The following is a 15805-nucleotide window of genomic DNA, read 5'->3' as shown; positions in this document are numbered from 1 at the left end:
TCTATGACTAAATTCTTTCAGTACACATTTCCTAAGAACAGGGACTTTTTTTTCCATAACCACAGTACAGCCATCAAAATCAGGAAACTTAACATTGATGCAGTATTAGTATCTAGTTCACAGTTAATTTGTAAATGATGCCAATTGTCTCAAATATGTTCCGTTTAGCACTATTTTCCTAGATATTTTCTATCTAGAATAAGACACTGCATTTAGTTGTCTTATCTCTTTAGTCTCCTTTAATTTGGACAGGAACTGGCATTTCTTGCCTTCACCTCAGGTATTTCTATGCACTCTCAAATCTGATACCCACTACCATTAAGGGATCTGGAATATGTGGACCCCCAAATGCAAATCCCCTCAGGATTTACTCTATACAACTGAACCCGAGAGAAAGCAGATGGGTTCAGGAAGATGCTGTTCTCACCCAAGGAGATGAGATTCCCATAGTTCTCCAACATCACTTCTCTGTACAGGTGCCTCTGAGAGGGATCCAGATGCTCCCACTCCTCCTGGGTAAAGTCCACAGCCACATCCTGGAACGTCACCAGCTCCTAAAACAACAAACAAAGTCACCCTCACACATACCCATTCCCACAGAGGAATGCAGCTGACAAGCAACAGTGACATCCATAAGTGGTCCTGAGAGTTTCCAGGGTCCTGAGTTAGACTAACTTAGGCACACATCCATGCACTTGATTGTGTTATATCATGTAGAAGATTGAAAAGATGCATGAGGTACCTTTTTTTTTAACGCTTCAGCCCTTAAAGTCTCTTTGGGTGATAAGACTCAAACTTCAACCACAGTACACCAAAAGCTACACAATTTCAGAGGTGTCATCCACACAACATTCTATGAATCAGAATAAGCTTGAGATTTACTTGGGGAAGGGTCCAGAGAAGGAGTCCAAGGTGGGTTGGGGCCATGAGGGCAGGTACCATGGAGAAAGCCAGGTACCAGCCTTGTGGGATGGTTAAAATGTGAATAGAGGGAAGGGAGGTGGGGAATTCCAGTTGGCAAGAAAAGTGAGTGGATAGTTGTGTGGGAAGGAACAAGACATAGATCAACAATAAGGACTCTTTGGTTAATAAGAAATGCTATATAGGAAACATCCCTCTGATAATTATATATTAACAATGTTTATTATGGGCCCCAAATCCCCACTCACACATTCACAATAGAAAAGATATATGAACACTGGCAGAGTCACATGAAGGACTAATATTCAGTACCAATTCCCAAACTGTGGTTTAGGGACCCATGAGGTTCCCCAAGACCCTGTCAGGGGGGTCTGTAAAGTCAATATCATTTTCACAATAATTCTCAAGACTTATACACTCTCATTCTCTTACAACAATATGGAGGCTACATGTCGTGTGATCTTGCAACTGAGAAAATGTTGAAGCAGATGTGAGATTCCAGCTGTTTTCTATTAGGCCAGACAATAAAGAGATTAGCAAAAATATAAAACATTTCCATTCTTCTTTTTTATCTTTTTTTTGTTTTGGAAAATTAAGTATTTTTCATAAAATGTGACATTAACTGTAATGGATTAATTTTTGAATGGATTAATAAATATTTTAAATTTTTGTTAGCTTGAACCGCCAATCTGGTAATATTGATAACACACATAATAAAAGCCATTTTTTAAAGTGAAAAGGGGTCCTGAAACAAAAAGTTTTAGAAACTACTGCTATACTGAAATGAAAGTGAACAAACTACATATACATGAAACAATATACATCCATCTCACAACATAATATTGAAAAAAAACAAGCACAAAAGAGTACTGTATGTACTCTTGATTCTATTTAAAAAGTTCAAGATCAGACTAAACTAATCTACAGTACTAGAAGTCAGAATAGTGGCTACCATTGTGGGGAAGACGGGGTTCTCTACTAGGAGGGGTTTGTTCAGAGCTGAAGCGAGAGAAGGCACAGAACAACTATAGATTAATTTAGCCTGTTCTAGAGCTTCATATTAATGGAATTGATACCAACTGGGGTTCTTCCCCAATCAATAGAAATTGACTAGAGGCCAGATAAGAAATTCAGGCTAGGCTTTATTGGGGCCCCTGCTGCAACAAGGAGGAGCAAAAACAAACAACAGTTTCCCTTGCTCCCAGAGCGGGGGAAGGCGAGCTGGTTCCTTATATGGGGTGAGGGTAAGGGTGTGTCCAGGGGTCGGGCCAGAGGGGTGGCTTAGGTGTTTTGCCCAACCCTTTGGCGGTGCTGAGTGCAGGGCGCATGTGCAGTACCCAGCTTTTGCTCCCAGCTCTTCAGAAGTGGCAGCTGAGTTTTTTTGGTCTTTTTGTATCTTTGGTCCAGAATTTGCCCCAACTGCACATGCATGCAGTTATTTTTAGTCCCTTATAGTTCTTTGTATTTTGTTGCTCAAGGAGACGTTTGTCCAGGTGCAAGCACTGCAGCAAAAGGTCGAGGGCCCAGCCTGTCTCAGAGTCACATAGTATGTACTCTTTTGTGTCTGGCTTATTTTTTCTCAGCATAATGCTTCTGAGATTCATTCATGTTGTTATATGTATCAGCAGTTGTTTCCTTTTTTTTTTTTTAATGAGTAGTTCTTAATTATATGGATTAACACATTTTACCCATTTATCAGTTGATGGACATTTGGGTTGTTTTTAGTTCAGGGCTATTATAAACAAAGCTGCTAATAGTCACATACAGATTTTTGTGTGGACATCTATTTTCATTTCTTCTGGGTAAATACAGTGGGATTTCTGGGTCAATGGTAAGTGTGTGCTTAATTATATAAGAAACTCTAAAACTGTTTTCCAAAGTATATTGCACCATTTTGTCACTCCTACCAGCAATGTTCAGACTTTGTTGAGAAACTGGAGTAACATATGTCTAGCCCAGGGCCAGCACAATATACATGTTATATTGCTCTCCTTCCCCAATCCCCAAAATGAGGTATGTGGGTGATATTTTGAGGGAGAGAAGGTGGACTCTAATTTACCTGTAATTTGGGCATTTCCTCCTCTTCCTGAAGAAGGGCAGAAACCTCAGAAGGCAGTGCTGGGTAAGAAGAAAGAAGCAGTGAAAAATGAACCTGGCTCACTGAAGCAGACCAGTATCTTAGTTACCAAGAAGGGAGAAGGGGCACATTGTATTCAGCTGGTAATACTGGTCCTTGTTTACCATTACCTGACTTTTCTAGGGCCTCCCCTAGAAAGCCTTTTCCTCTCTTTCTACTTTTACAGATGGCCCTTCGACCCAGACACTTTCTCCCTCCCTCCTTGCAAAAACCTACTGAATACCTACTGTGTGCCTTGGTAATGATTTAACTCTCACCTTTCTCCTTACGCTTTGAGGTCACACCAGCTTCTACAAGGTCCCACATCTTGCCCTCCCTGTTAGGAGGGGAATCCCCTCAGTCCCAGCAGCTCTGCTGAGGGAATCTCTCTTCAGCCTCTCCAAACTCCACCTGGAACATCCAGAGGGAGCTTCAGGAGATGCTGTCTCCACCAAAGATCGAACTCCTGCATGTGGGGGACCTCCTGCAGCCTTCATGCTCAGGTAGCTGTTTTGTTCCTGTAGGCAGGAGAGGAGATGTCCCAGCAGCCCGGACTTCAGGCTGGGTCCTGGACTTCTCTATTTAAGTGAGAGCACAGTTAATAAACTAAAGCACAGTCAAGGTGATAAACGTTTATTAAGCATCCACTGTGTACAAGGCATAACCCTACTTCCTAGGGGTACCCAGCTCTGACTTTCTCAGGACTGTGGCTTCACAGGTTGATCAAGTCACAGGGCAGCAAATTCTGCCTCCTCTGTGAAGATTTCCTGGAAACCTCCCACTTTGGGGATACAAATCCACAATTCTCAAAAGGTGAACTGGTGAAATACTTGAATTTCTCTTTTTAGCTATCAGATCAGTAAATGTTTTAAAATCTGAAAACCTTATCACTAGTGAGGCTGTAGGAAAATGATCAGTCTCATATGCTGTTAGAACATAAATAGGTACAGTCTTCTGGGGGGGAGCAATTTGATTGTATCCTTCAAATTGAGGGGGCAGGGAGGGTCAGGAAGCAGGGGTTACAAAAGTGAACCAGGAAACTTTGGGAGGTGATAAGATACATTGATTATCTTGATTGAGATGATGGTTTCATGAGTGTATAAAAATGTCAAAATTGAATATATTCATATATATTTATGAATATATATATATGAATATAAAATTGAACACTTTATGTGCAGTTTATCATGTGTCAATTGATCCTCAATACAAAAAATTCAGTTCACTAAAAAAAAGTTTTTTAATGTACAGAACACCTTTGGTCCCACACTTGCAATTCTAAATGTCAGACTTGCACAAGAGCATGAAGATATGAGTGCAGAGATATTTATTGTAGTTACATTTGTAATACTGAAGAACTTTCAGTTATCTGAAAGTACACCCACACTGGACCACACAATACTGAATATCTGCTAAAGAATGAGGCAGCTCTGTATATACTTACAAAAAAAGGCAACTTTAGTGTAACTTTACAGAGAAAGCAGCCAAACTGTGTTAAGATTTACTTTTGTAAATTTTTTTTTAAAGTATGAGTATTTTACATAGATGTAAATGATTCTCAATGCATTGGATGGGAAATTGGACACAGGATAATTCCACATTCAACTCTATATCCAATTGTACTCTTCTATTTACAACAAGCAATATGTTTAACAAGCAAAATATTAAGCTATTTTCTTTTTAAACAAATATAAACTACGGAATAAGAAGTGACATAACAAAATGTTAAGGTTGACAGCTGGATGAATTTCAGAGATGTTATGCTGAGTGAAGGGAGTACAAACTGTATTTATGCAGTTATAGAACAGGCAAAACTAATCAGAAATAGTGGTTGCCTATGGGGGAAACTGGGAGGGAGCACAAAGGGAACTTCATAAGGTGACAGACATATTCTGTATATTTACTTGGGTGGTGATTTCATTGCTGTGTATATATATGTAAAAATTCACCAAGATGTACTTAAGATTTGTGCAATTTATTGCATGTAATTTATATCTCACTTTTTAAAGTTTTTGCAAAAATTTAATAAGGTATGGTGATTCTAAAAAACTCTAATTAGCAAAGTCATGCAATAACACCCAGTTTTTTGTTGTTTTTTTTTGTTTTTTGTGGTACGCGGGACTCTCACTGTTGTGGCCTCTCCCGTTGTGGAGCACAGGCTCCAGACGCGCAGGCTCAGCGGCCATGGTTCACGGGCCTAGCCGCTCTGCAGCATGTGGGATCTTCCAGGACCGGGGCACGAACCCGTGTCCCCTGCATCGGCAGGCAGACTCTCAACCACTGCACCACCAGGGAAGCCCAACACCCAGTTTTTAAAACTCCTTTAAAGAGAAGATAACATTATAGATTACCTTAGAAAGAGGTCCATGTTACAATGTTTGGAGAAAAAAAATGCAAACTGCAGATTATTAATATTTTCATTTTAGAAACTATATGCACAGTACCATGTGGGTTTAGGAGCAGATGCAAAAAAAATTTCTGGAAAGAGAGAATAAGTTGTTTACAATGGTTACCTTTGGATAAATGGGGGACCTTTCACTTTCTACTTTTTTATTGAAAACTGGTAGAATTATGAGTTTCTTTTTCTGTCTTTTCTAGACTTTCCAAAAATTCTCCAATTACCTTGTGTTCGTTAACATTTACAATAAAAGCCTTTAAAAATTAAATACTCTGAAAAATGCCAAAGGTCCCTGAACAGTCCACTTCTTGACTTATACACTAGACTGTATTTCTACTGCTACCTTAAAGGGTGTCATAATTTTTGCACATTTCCTTTGCACTTTTAACTCAGTAAAAAAAATTCTAGATCTAAAATCTACAACACACAGAGAGTGGTAAATTAAGAGCTTACTAAATGTTCATGTATTTTACAAACAGCATATTCTTGACACTGATAAAAGTTCGTGCATGTGTTATATACATGTATTTTCCCGCAAGTTTTGAAACATCTATTTTTCTATAAGATTCTTAATTTAAAACCATTTCATGTTGCTCCAAATACATGTGGAACTTTAAATCACTTATTAAAATCTAAGAACAATGGGTAATGTTCTTGTCCCTTAGAGAGTTTGTTAGATTCTTCTTAAAGATCCTGCTTGTTCTTTCTTAGGTCCAAAGTAATGTGTTTGATATTCTTGCTGCTTTTGTGAATCTGTCCCCCTTCATTTAATTTCCTAATCAGTTACGGTTATTATAAAAAACACTCTTCATTTTTGTAAATTTGTGATCTAAAACTATCACTTTCCTAAACTTCTTTCTGTTCAAATAGCTTTTCTTTTCCAAGAATTTTTATTTTTATTTTTGAAAAAGTATTACAATGTGCGTATGTTTATATGTGTAAAAATACATATAGTGACAAAAGTCTCCCTCTTCCCATCTCTCCTCCCTGGAGACAACCTCTGTTAAACTTAAAAAAAAAAAAGACTATTTTCTGGAGCAGTTTTAGGTTCACAACAAAATTGCGGGGAAGGTACAGAGATTTCCCATAAAACCCCTGCCCCACAACCTTCCCCACATTGCACAACCTTTCACATTATCAACACCCCCCCACCAGAATGGTATATTTGGTACAACTGATGAACCTACACTGACACATTATAATCACCCAAAGTCCTTAGTTTAAATTAGGGCTCACTCTTGTTCAGTCGATGGATCTGGACACATTTATATTGACAGGTATTCACTATTATACTTTTTTTTTTTTTAATGCTTGGCTTTTTTTAACTTATTTATTTTTTATTTTATTTATTTATTTATTTTGTTGTGTTGGGTCTTTATTTCTGTGCGAGGGCTTTCTCTAGTGGCAAGCGGGGGCCACTCTTCATTGCAGTGAGCGGGCCTCTCACTATCACGGCCTCTCTTGTTGCGGAGCACAGGCTCCAGACGTGCAGGCTCAGTAGTTGTGGCTCACGGGCCTAGTTGCTCCGCGGCATGTGGGATCTTCCCAGACCAGGGCTCGAACCCGTGTCCCCTGCATTAGCAGGCAGATTCTCAACGCCTGCACCACCAGGGAAGCCCTATTATACTTTTATACAGAGTATTTTCCCTGCTCTAAAAATCCTCTGCCTATTCATCTCTCCCTCTCCCAGCCACCCCTAGCAACCACTGATCTTTTTACTGTCTCCATAGTTTTGCCATTTCCGGAATGTCATATGGTTGGAATCATACAACATGTAACCTTTTCAAACTGGCTTCTTTCAGCTTAGTAATATGCATTTAAGTTTAAACAATAAACATTTCTGTTAAAAGTTAAACACTTTTTATGCATCCGTCCTTAAATATGCATACATTCAAGAAAAAGTCACATATCCTTTTTTTCTCTTCTTCATACAAACAATAGCATACTATGCACATTGGTTTGCAATTTTTTCCCCTAACTATAGAGTTGTATTTTAAAATTAACTTTGAGGTATACTTTATACACAGTAAAATGCTCCCATTTTCAGGGTAGAGTTTGATGAGTTTTGATAAACATCTATATTGTGTAACTACCACCACAATCAAGATTTCCTAAATATATTCAGAAGGACATTCCATATTAGTACTTAAAAGGCTTCCTCCTCCTTCATTATGGTTGCATAGTATTCTATCAACAAAATGCACCATCATTTTCAAACAGCTTTTTAAAAACCTCATTTGAAAGTAATTTCAGCTTATAGAAAAGTCACAAGAATAATATAAAGAACTCCCATATACTCTTCAACCACATTCACCTTTTTGTTAAAACATTTTGCCACATTTGCTTTACCCTTCTCACTCTCTCTCTGTACAAATACACACAATTTTTTTCTGAACCATTTAAGAGTAGGAGATGTACATCATGCCCCTTTGCCCCATAATCTTTCAGTGTATATTTCCTAAGAAGAAAGCTATTCTCTTACATAACCACAGTGCAAATATCAAATTCAGGAAATGTCACAGATTACATAAAAAAGCATTGCATCAATCAAAAATATTCCATTTCTAGTTATCCTAATGATGTCCTTTATAAAATATTCTAACCTGATAGAAGACTCAGTTCAGGATCAAGTTCTGCAATTTACTGTCATGTATCTTTAGTGTGCTTTAATCTAGACAGTTCCTCTGCTTTTCTTTGTCTTTTATAACACTAACATTTTGAAGAATACAGGCCAGTTTTATAGAATGTGCAAAGTTTTTCAATGGGTAATTTTTAAAGGAAAACAATTACTTATTACTATATACTTTCTGCAAGTTGGTAGAAAGTACTTCTTCGTTTAGAAACAAAAGGATACATCAATGGCTTCCTATAAATCCAATCTAAAGGTAGAGATTGTCAGACTAGATTAAAAAAAACAAACATGATTCAACTAGTTGCTGTCTACAGAAGACACCCTTTAGATTCAAAGATACAAACTGATTGTAAGTTAAAAGGTGAAAAAAGATATACACAGCATGCAAACAGCAATCACAGCAAGCTAGAGTAGCTATACAAATATCTGACAAAACACACTTTAAACAAAAAATGTTACTAGAGATAAAGAGGAACATTTATAATGATAAAAGGGTCAATCCATCAGGAAGATATAATGTTTATAAACATGTAGTGCATCTAGTAACAGAGCACTACAATACATGAAACAAAAGCTGACAGAATGAAGAGAGAAACAGATAATTCAACAGTAACAGTTGGAGACTTTGATATTCCAACTTCAAAAATAGATAGAATGACTAAATAGAAGATCAACAAGGACATAGAAGACTTGAAAAAACTATAAACCAACTAGACCTAACAGACATGTATAGAACACTCCAGCTAACACCAACAGAATATATATATTTTTCAGTAATAATGGAACTTTCAAGCACATGGAACATTCTCCAGGATAGAACGTATGCTAGGTCATAAAACAAATCTTAACAAATTTAAAATTATAGAAATAATACAAAGTTTATGTTCTTTGAATACAACGGAATGAAATTAGAAATCAATAACAGGAAAATATTTAGGAAAATCACAAATATGTGTAAATTAAACAACATACTCCCAAATAACCAAAGGGTCAAAGAAGAAACCAGGTTCCAGGAACTGCTCTGTTTCCTAACCATTTCAGCCTGTGGTGGTAAGGGCTCCATTATGTTGCTAATCCAGGGATGCTGAAACCATCCCACAATGGTCTCTGAAAAACTTATAAATAGTCCCTTCCTGAAAGTTTCTTTGATCATTCCTTATGAGTGTGTTATCTGTTTCTTTCTGGGATTCTGGCACACTTCCTGATTCCCCATTTCCACACATAACCCCCAGTATCTGGTAACCCCGCTATTTCCTATCTCAGAAAATCATACCACCATGCATGTAGTTGCAAAACTCAGAAATCTATAGTTGACACCTCCCTCAATTAAATACCTAATCTCATTGATTTGATTCCCCCCATACTCTTTTGTTTTTTAATATTTAGGCCACGCAGGGTCTTAGTTGCAGCATGGGGGATCTTTAGCTGTGGCATGTGAATTTTTTGTTGTGGCATGCGGACTCTTAGTTGTGGCATGTGGGATCCAGTTCCCTGAGCAAGGATCGAACCCGGGCCCCCTGAATTGGAAGCACGGAGTCTTAACCACTGAACCACCAGGGAAGTTCTCCCCCACTGCCACCCCACCATTAATTCTTGAATTTTTATTTATTTATTTTTTGCCGTACGCGGGCCTCTCACTGCCGTGGCCTCTCCCGTTGTGGAGCACAGGCTCCGGACGCGCAGGCTCAGCGGCCATGGTTCACAGGCCCAGCCGCTCCGCGGCATGTGGGATCTTCCCGGACCGGGGCACAAACCCGTGTCCCCTGCATCAGCAGGCGGACTCTCAACCACTGCGCCACCAGGGAAGCCCTTGAATATTTTTGTTTCATTCCATCTTCACTGTGATCACCCTGATCCAGGACACAATCAGCTCTTATCTGGACCACTGTGGCCATCTTCTATATAAGATTCTATTCCCTCCCTGTCCCCATTTTGATATGCCTTCCACATGATAGTGACATCTAGCTTAAGAGATCTGTTCCCTTCCTCTCCAATCCTCAAATAGAAAAGTTACAGTGGAGAAACCTGGCAGACTCAACATTAATTAAGTGATCAAAGTTAGTATCATAATGAAACAAATCAATATTCTGTGCCAACTGATATGACAAATTGAGGACACATCACTTCTGTGTTACTCCTGCCAGAAGTGTGTAATCTTAATCTAATCATGAAGAACCAAAAGACAAATCCAATTTGAGGAACATTTAAAATAACAAGCCTGTACTTTTCAAAAATGTCAAGATCAATAAAGACAGAAATGTTAAGAAAGTATTCCAGATTAAAGAAGACTAAAGACATGTAAGGGCAGGGGGTGTGGGGCATAAAGAAACTTATTAGGACAACTGGCAAATGTTTATTATTATAAATTGGAGATTAGACAATAGTACTGTATCAATGTTAAATTCCCTGAATTATACTATGGCTATTTAAGGGACTGTCTTTGTTTTTAGGAGATGCATGCTGAAATAATTAGGGGTAAAAGACAGTATCTGCAACTTACTCTCAAATGATTTAGAAAATGACAAATACACATATAGAGATGGAATGATAAAGTAACTGGCAAAAAGTTGACAATTGATGAATGTGAATGAAGGGTATACAGGTGTAATTTGTACTATTCTTGCAATTCTTGTTAATTTAATACCACTTAAATTTTAAAATCCATTGCAGTAAGGAAAACAAACAAACCAACCACCTCAACAAGGCCTACAAGTCCTCAAGAAAAGACAATACTTCCCAATGTACACAGTGCACACCAGGGCATGTGGAAGAGAGGGTGAACCATTTGTGGACTAAATTAATGGAAAGTAGGGGCAAAGGTTAAGGTGTGCCAAGAGCTCTGATACCGATGGGGTCAAAGGGGGAGGTAAATTGAGGAGAGAGAGTGGGCTTTCCTCTGGAGTTTCCCAAAGCTGTGCCACGTTTCATGTTTGTCTTAGAGCCTTGGTGGGCACTTCGAGGCAGTGAACAAACATGTCATCTAACTGGGGACAGGGATTACTGCATGAAAGAGGTTAAAAATCACTCACTGAGGGTCTTGCTGCCAGGAATCCTGGGGCCATTTTCTCCTCTTTTCACAGATCTCTCAGGGCCAGCAGATTCCAAAGAGGGCAGAATGGGGAGCCAGGAGCAATGACGACTGAGTCACATGCCAGAAATCTTCATACTCAGTCTCTGCAGATCCACCCTTACCTAAAGGAAAATAAAAGAGCCATGAGCCAACCCTGACCTGAAAGACCAAGGAAAATGTAGAGCATGTTCATCCCGCAACCTCTGCACTCAGAGAGGCTTTGCAGAGTTACAGCCAGGCCTGTGACGTACGAGTCACCTGTGATACCAAATTCACAACTGGGACACCTCCACCTTTAAAACCTGGAACTATAACTTCCAAAGAGACAACAAAGGAAATACAACTCCCCTACAGCCCTCACTGGCCAACAGTGTGGAGAATTCTCTTTTGCAGATAACTGTGGAGGTGATTATAGGTGTGATATTCCTGGCTTTGCTACCCCAGAGGCAAGTCCCCAGGAGGAGGTCATTTAACTCCACAGCACCTGGGAAGCTTACAGAAGCTGCTGACCACTTTAAGCTCTGGGGTTTCTCAGATGCAACGTGGCAGCAGGCCTTTGGCAATTCAAAGAGGGCCTGGCTGGGGCAAGAGCCCACCCTGGTAGCTAGCACAATCTGTCCATCCCTCTGATAACACACCCCTTGGCTCACTTATAGAAAAAGCCCTCTGAGTCAGAGGTGACGGTGGCCTCACAGGAGCATCTACAACAAAAGGGGGGATCCAAGACTCTGGCCCCCCTCCTCAAAGTCCAAGTCACCTCCAAACTAAGGGATGTCAGAACATATTGTCACCATAAAGACCAAGACTCATGACCCTCACTATATCCCAAACCCAGGGGCACCCACTTCCTAATTCCTCCCCACATCTCCCAAACCCAAGCATGCACAGATCTAGTTGCTCAGACAAACACCTCAGAACATACAGCCCCAATATGCTCCCCCAGTGGACTAAGAATGCCGCCTGCCATATCAGTAAACAAAGGATGTTGTGGCCAGCAAGCCAGTACCCACTGCAGCCACCCCCAACTGTGAACCCTGAAGGGATTCAGGATGGAGAAAAGCAGGATACTGGCCCTAGATAGCTAAGGTGCATATCAAAGGAATGATTTCAATGAGCCCAGACTCTCGCATCTTCCCATACACAGAAAAGCGCTAAATTCATTAACTTGAGATGTCTGGTTTTTTCCTAATTAACAGTAATCTTTTGATGTTCCGACTGCCTGGTTTTTGTTGCAAACCTCCCCCCCTTACCTCTTCAAAGCAGTCCCTCAGAGCAGCGGTCCCCAACCTTTTTGGCACCAGGGACCACTTTCGTGGAAGACAGTTTTTCCACGGGGTGGTGGGGGGGTACGGACATGGTTCGGGCGGTAATGCGAGTGATGGGGAGCGATGGGGAGCGGCATACAAAGCTTCTCTCCCTCGCCGGCTGTTCACCTCCTGCTGTACGGCCTGGTTCCTAACAGGCTGCGGACCGGTACCCGGTGGTGGCCGGGGGGTTGGGGACCCCTGCCTTAGAGATAAGAGGCTGGGTCCTGGTCTTAAGTCCTCTCAGAAAGCTCACCAAATAAAACATAATTCTCAACTTTTAGGCTGTGCTTTTTTTTTTCAGTCGACACCCCCAAATCCCTGGACCCTGCCTCACTGTCCTGTCCCCACCAACCTGGGGTTGCAATGCACCAGAGGAGCCTCCCAAACCAAAATGCCCGTCATGGGCTGTCGGACCCCGCGACTCCCGGACCTTCGGTTTTCACGTTCCCCCTTCGCAGGACCCGGGGACCCCTGGCTATTCCTGCTGTCCTCAGCCAGCGAGGGGACTCACCTCTCTAGGCCCGGAGGTCTTGGGCATGGAGGTCGCCACGGGGTCTTCACCAGCCGCTGTTTCACGAAAGCAGCGCGACCTACCCGCGCTGTGCTCCCAGAAGGCCCAGCCGGTGGTGCCCGTGCGCAAGCAGAAGACGCGGCCGGCGGCGGAACCACATCTCCCAGAAGGCCTTGCGCAGGTTGGGGCGCTCTCCAAGCCCCTCCCCAAGGCGCGATGGGGGCGTGGCGAGGCCGTCACAGGTGAACTGGAGGTCTCACGTGGGATCATCCACCTTGCTAGGACTGGACATGCAAAACCACACGGGTGCCTTCGCCCACCGTCTATAACCAGGAATGAATAAATAAATAAAGAAGCAAACAGTAATTTCTGTATTTAGGCATAGCTATATTTAAACTAATATCCTTTCACATAAATATTTGTATTTTCTTAACCTACTTTTTAAATCAGATGTATATTGAACATTAAGGAGTTTTCCAGAATATTCTGTAAATTCTACATGCCACTTATGTAATTAATGTTTCTCTTTATCGTTAGGTTGTTTCAAATGACTGGTATTACAGGCCACGGTCACTTGTGTTTGGCAGAGACTCAAAGGCAGGCGGGGAGTGGCAAAACTTCATAGTGAAAAAAGAGAAGGCTTCATGTATATTCTGAATGGAGGTTATTGGCATAGAGAAGCTGGAGGTGGGCCAACTACAAGCAGTGCAACTTATGTGATTGGTTTGGGGGTGATGGTTTGGCTTTCTCTGGTTGGTTCTGAGTTGGAAGCAGAGGCAAAAAATAGGGAAGCTGGTATTGACCAAGTTCTGACTGTTCTGGGCTGATTGCTGCCAAAGTTGTAGTTTGGTTTTCTGGTTGGAAACCAGCTGTTTACTGCAGAGTTTGTGGGTCAGAGTTCTGTTGTCGTATACGATCTGGTATTGTTTTTGTATATCCAGTCTCTCAAGTTTAGTGGTTTCAAACAACAGCAACCATTTATTATCTTTCATGGTTTCTCTGGGTCAGGAATTCAGAAACAGCCTATCTGGACAGCTCTGGCTCCACTGAACATGGAACAGTGTGAAGTTCCAGGAGCAACTGGGAGCTGGCTGGACATCTCTTGTTTCATGTAATCTCAGGGTTTCTCCAGGTGGTATTTCTGTGTAGGCTAGTTTAAGCTTCTTAATAGCATGGTAGCCTCAGACATCTTACATTGCAGCTCAAGGTTCTCAAGGCAAGAGTCCCAAGAAAGATCCAGATGGAAGTTGTAACACCTTTTATGTCTAGCCTCAGAATCACATAACATCATTTCCACTTACTCACAGTTTTAAAAGCCCATCCAGATTCAAAGGGAGGGGACATGGACTCCACTTCCTGATGGGAAAGTGGCAAGGTTCTGGAAGACCATGTGGAAACAAAAATATAGTCATAGACATTTTTGGAAAATACGATTTGCCATAAACTGCAAGCAGATCAAAGCAGAAGAAGAAGTTTTAATTTTCAATCTGCCATGAAGACCGCATATTTATATTACTGAGCTGAAGCCATTTGTAGTAAGTAGGAGTGATCAGAAAAATCATGATCTCTCATGATTAAATTTTAAGAGGATCAAAGAAGATCTAGCTCCACTGAGCATGTTTAAAGAGACAATGAGAGACAAAAATGAAGCTGTTTTCTTTTTAGCCTCTTGAGTATTGGGTCCAAAGTGATAATAATTGATAAAGATTATTCTGCACAATTAGGGTATTATGGCTAACTGGGGTCAATCAAAAAAGCCACAAAGAACTTCCTTAAGTTCTCCATGAAAAAGAGATCTGGGACTTCCCTGGTGGTCTAGTGGTTAAGACTCTGCACTCCCAATGCAGGGGGCCTGGATTCCATCCCTGGTCAGGGAACTAGATCCTTCATGCCGCAACTAAAGATACCACAGGCTACAACTAAAGATCCCGCATGTGGCAATGAAGGTCCCGCGTACCGCAAATAAGACCGAGCACAGCCAAACAATAAATTAATTAATTAAAAAAAAAGAAATGTGAGAAAGTTGGTTTAAAACAACAAGCATTTATAGTCACTCACACATCTGCAGGTTGGCTGGGGGTTAGCTTTTCCTCGCTGGGTTAAGCTGAGGTGATTTGACTGGGGCAGCTCTCATTGTCTCTGGACAGTAAGGTAGCCAGGGCACATATTTCTCATGGCAGTGGCTAAAAATGAAGAGGGAAAGTGGAAATATACAAAACCTCTTAAGGCCTAGGCTCAGAATGTGCACATTGTCCAAAGCAACTCACATGGCCAAATCCAAAATAAAGGGCAGGGAAACTATATCTCGCATATAGTGCACTCAAGGCAAGAGTGTTGTGACTGATTGTTTTTTTTTTTTTTTTCAAATAGTCGCAATAAGATCTCCCTATCTCACATATTCTTTCAATATGACTTTGAGAAGAAGAGAACTTCAGTGGTCCCTCTCCTTGAACTAGTTGAGCCTGTGGTTGGAAATGATAGTATATGACTTCCAAGGGTAGGTCACAAAAGGCAATATAGGTGGGCACCCACTCTGGAGCCCCTGAAGTGATATGGCCACTCTGCTGTGCCCAGGGCAGGTGGATGGGGATTCAACATGAGAGACCAGTGCCAGACCCCAGGCCCATGTGCCTGGGCTGTGGCTGTGACCTAGAGACACTGCCAGTTCATGGGACCCTCCAGTTTTTGAAGCTGCTACTCTGCTTGAGTTAGATCTCACCCAGCACTCTATCTTTCTCTATGTACTTTGTGCGAATATGTTTTGGAGCATCAGTTAGGAGTCTATGGGTGAAATCTAGCTTTCAATCATTGATGAGGACTTATTCTTGACACAAGTATTTTAAAAGAAAA

At 41.1% G+C, this 15805-nt stretch overlaps 1 long non-coding RNA gene across 1 annotated transcript; it reads right to left on the bottom strand.

Annotated features, from left to right (window-relative positions):
* Positions 1-441: 441 nt before the first annotated feature.
* On the bottom strand, positions 442-13043 carry LOC309976887. The gene is made up of 4 exons (XR_014327014.1): positions 12956-13043; positions 11097-11254; positions 2981-3448; positions 442-554 (listed from the first exon to the last, which is right to left on the bottom strand). It is a non-coding gene; the product is annotated as an uncharacterized lncRNA (long non-coding RNA).
* Positions 13044-15805: the final 2762 nt, after the last annotated feature.

This window comes from Leucopleurus acutus (genome assembly GCF_964270905.1).
Source record: "Leucopleurus acutus genome assembly, chromosome: 20".
Classification (NCBI taxonomy): domain Eukaryota; kingdom Metazoa; phylum Chordata; class Mammalia; order Artiodactyla; family Delphinidae; genus Leucopleurus; species Leucopleurus acutus.
This window is presented reverse-complemented; position numbering and strand designations above follow the sequence as displayed.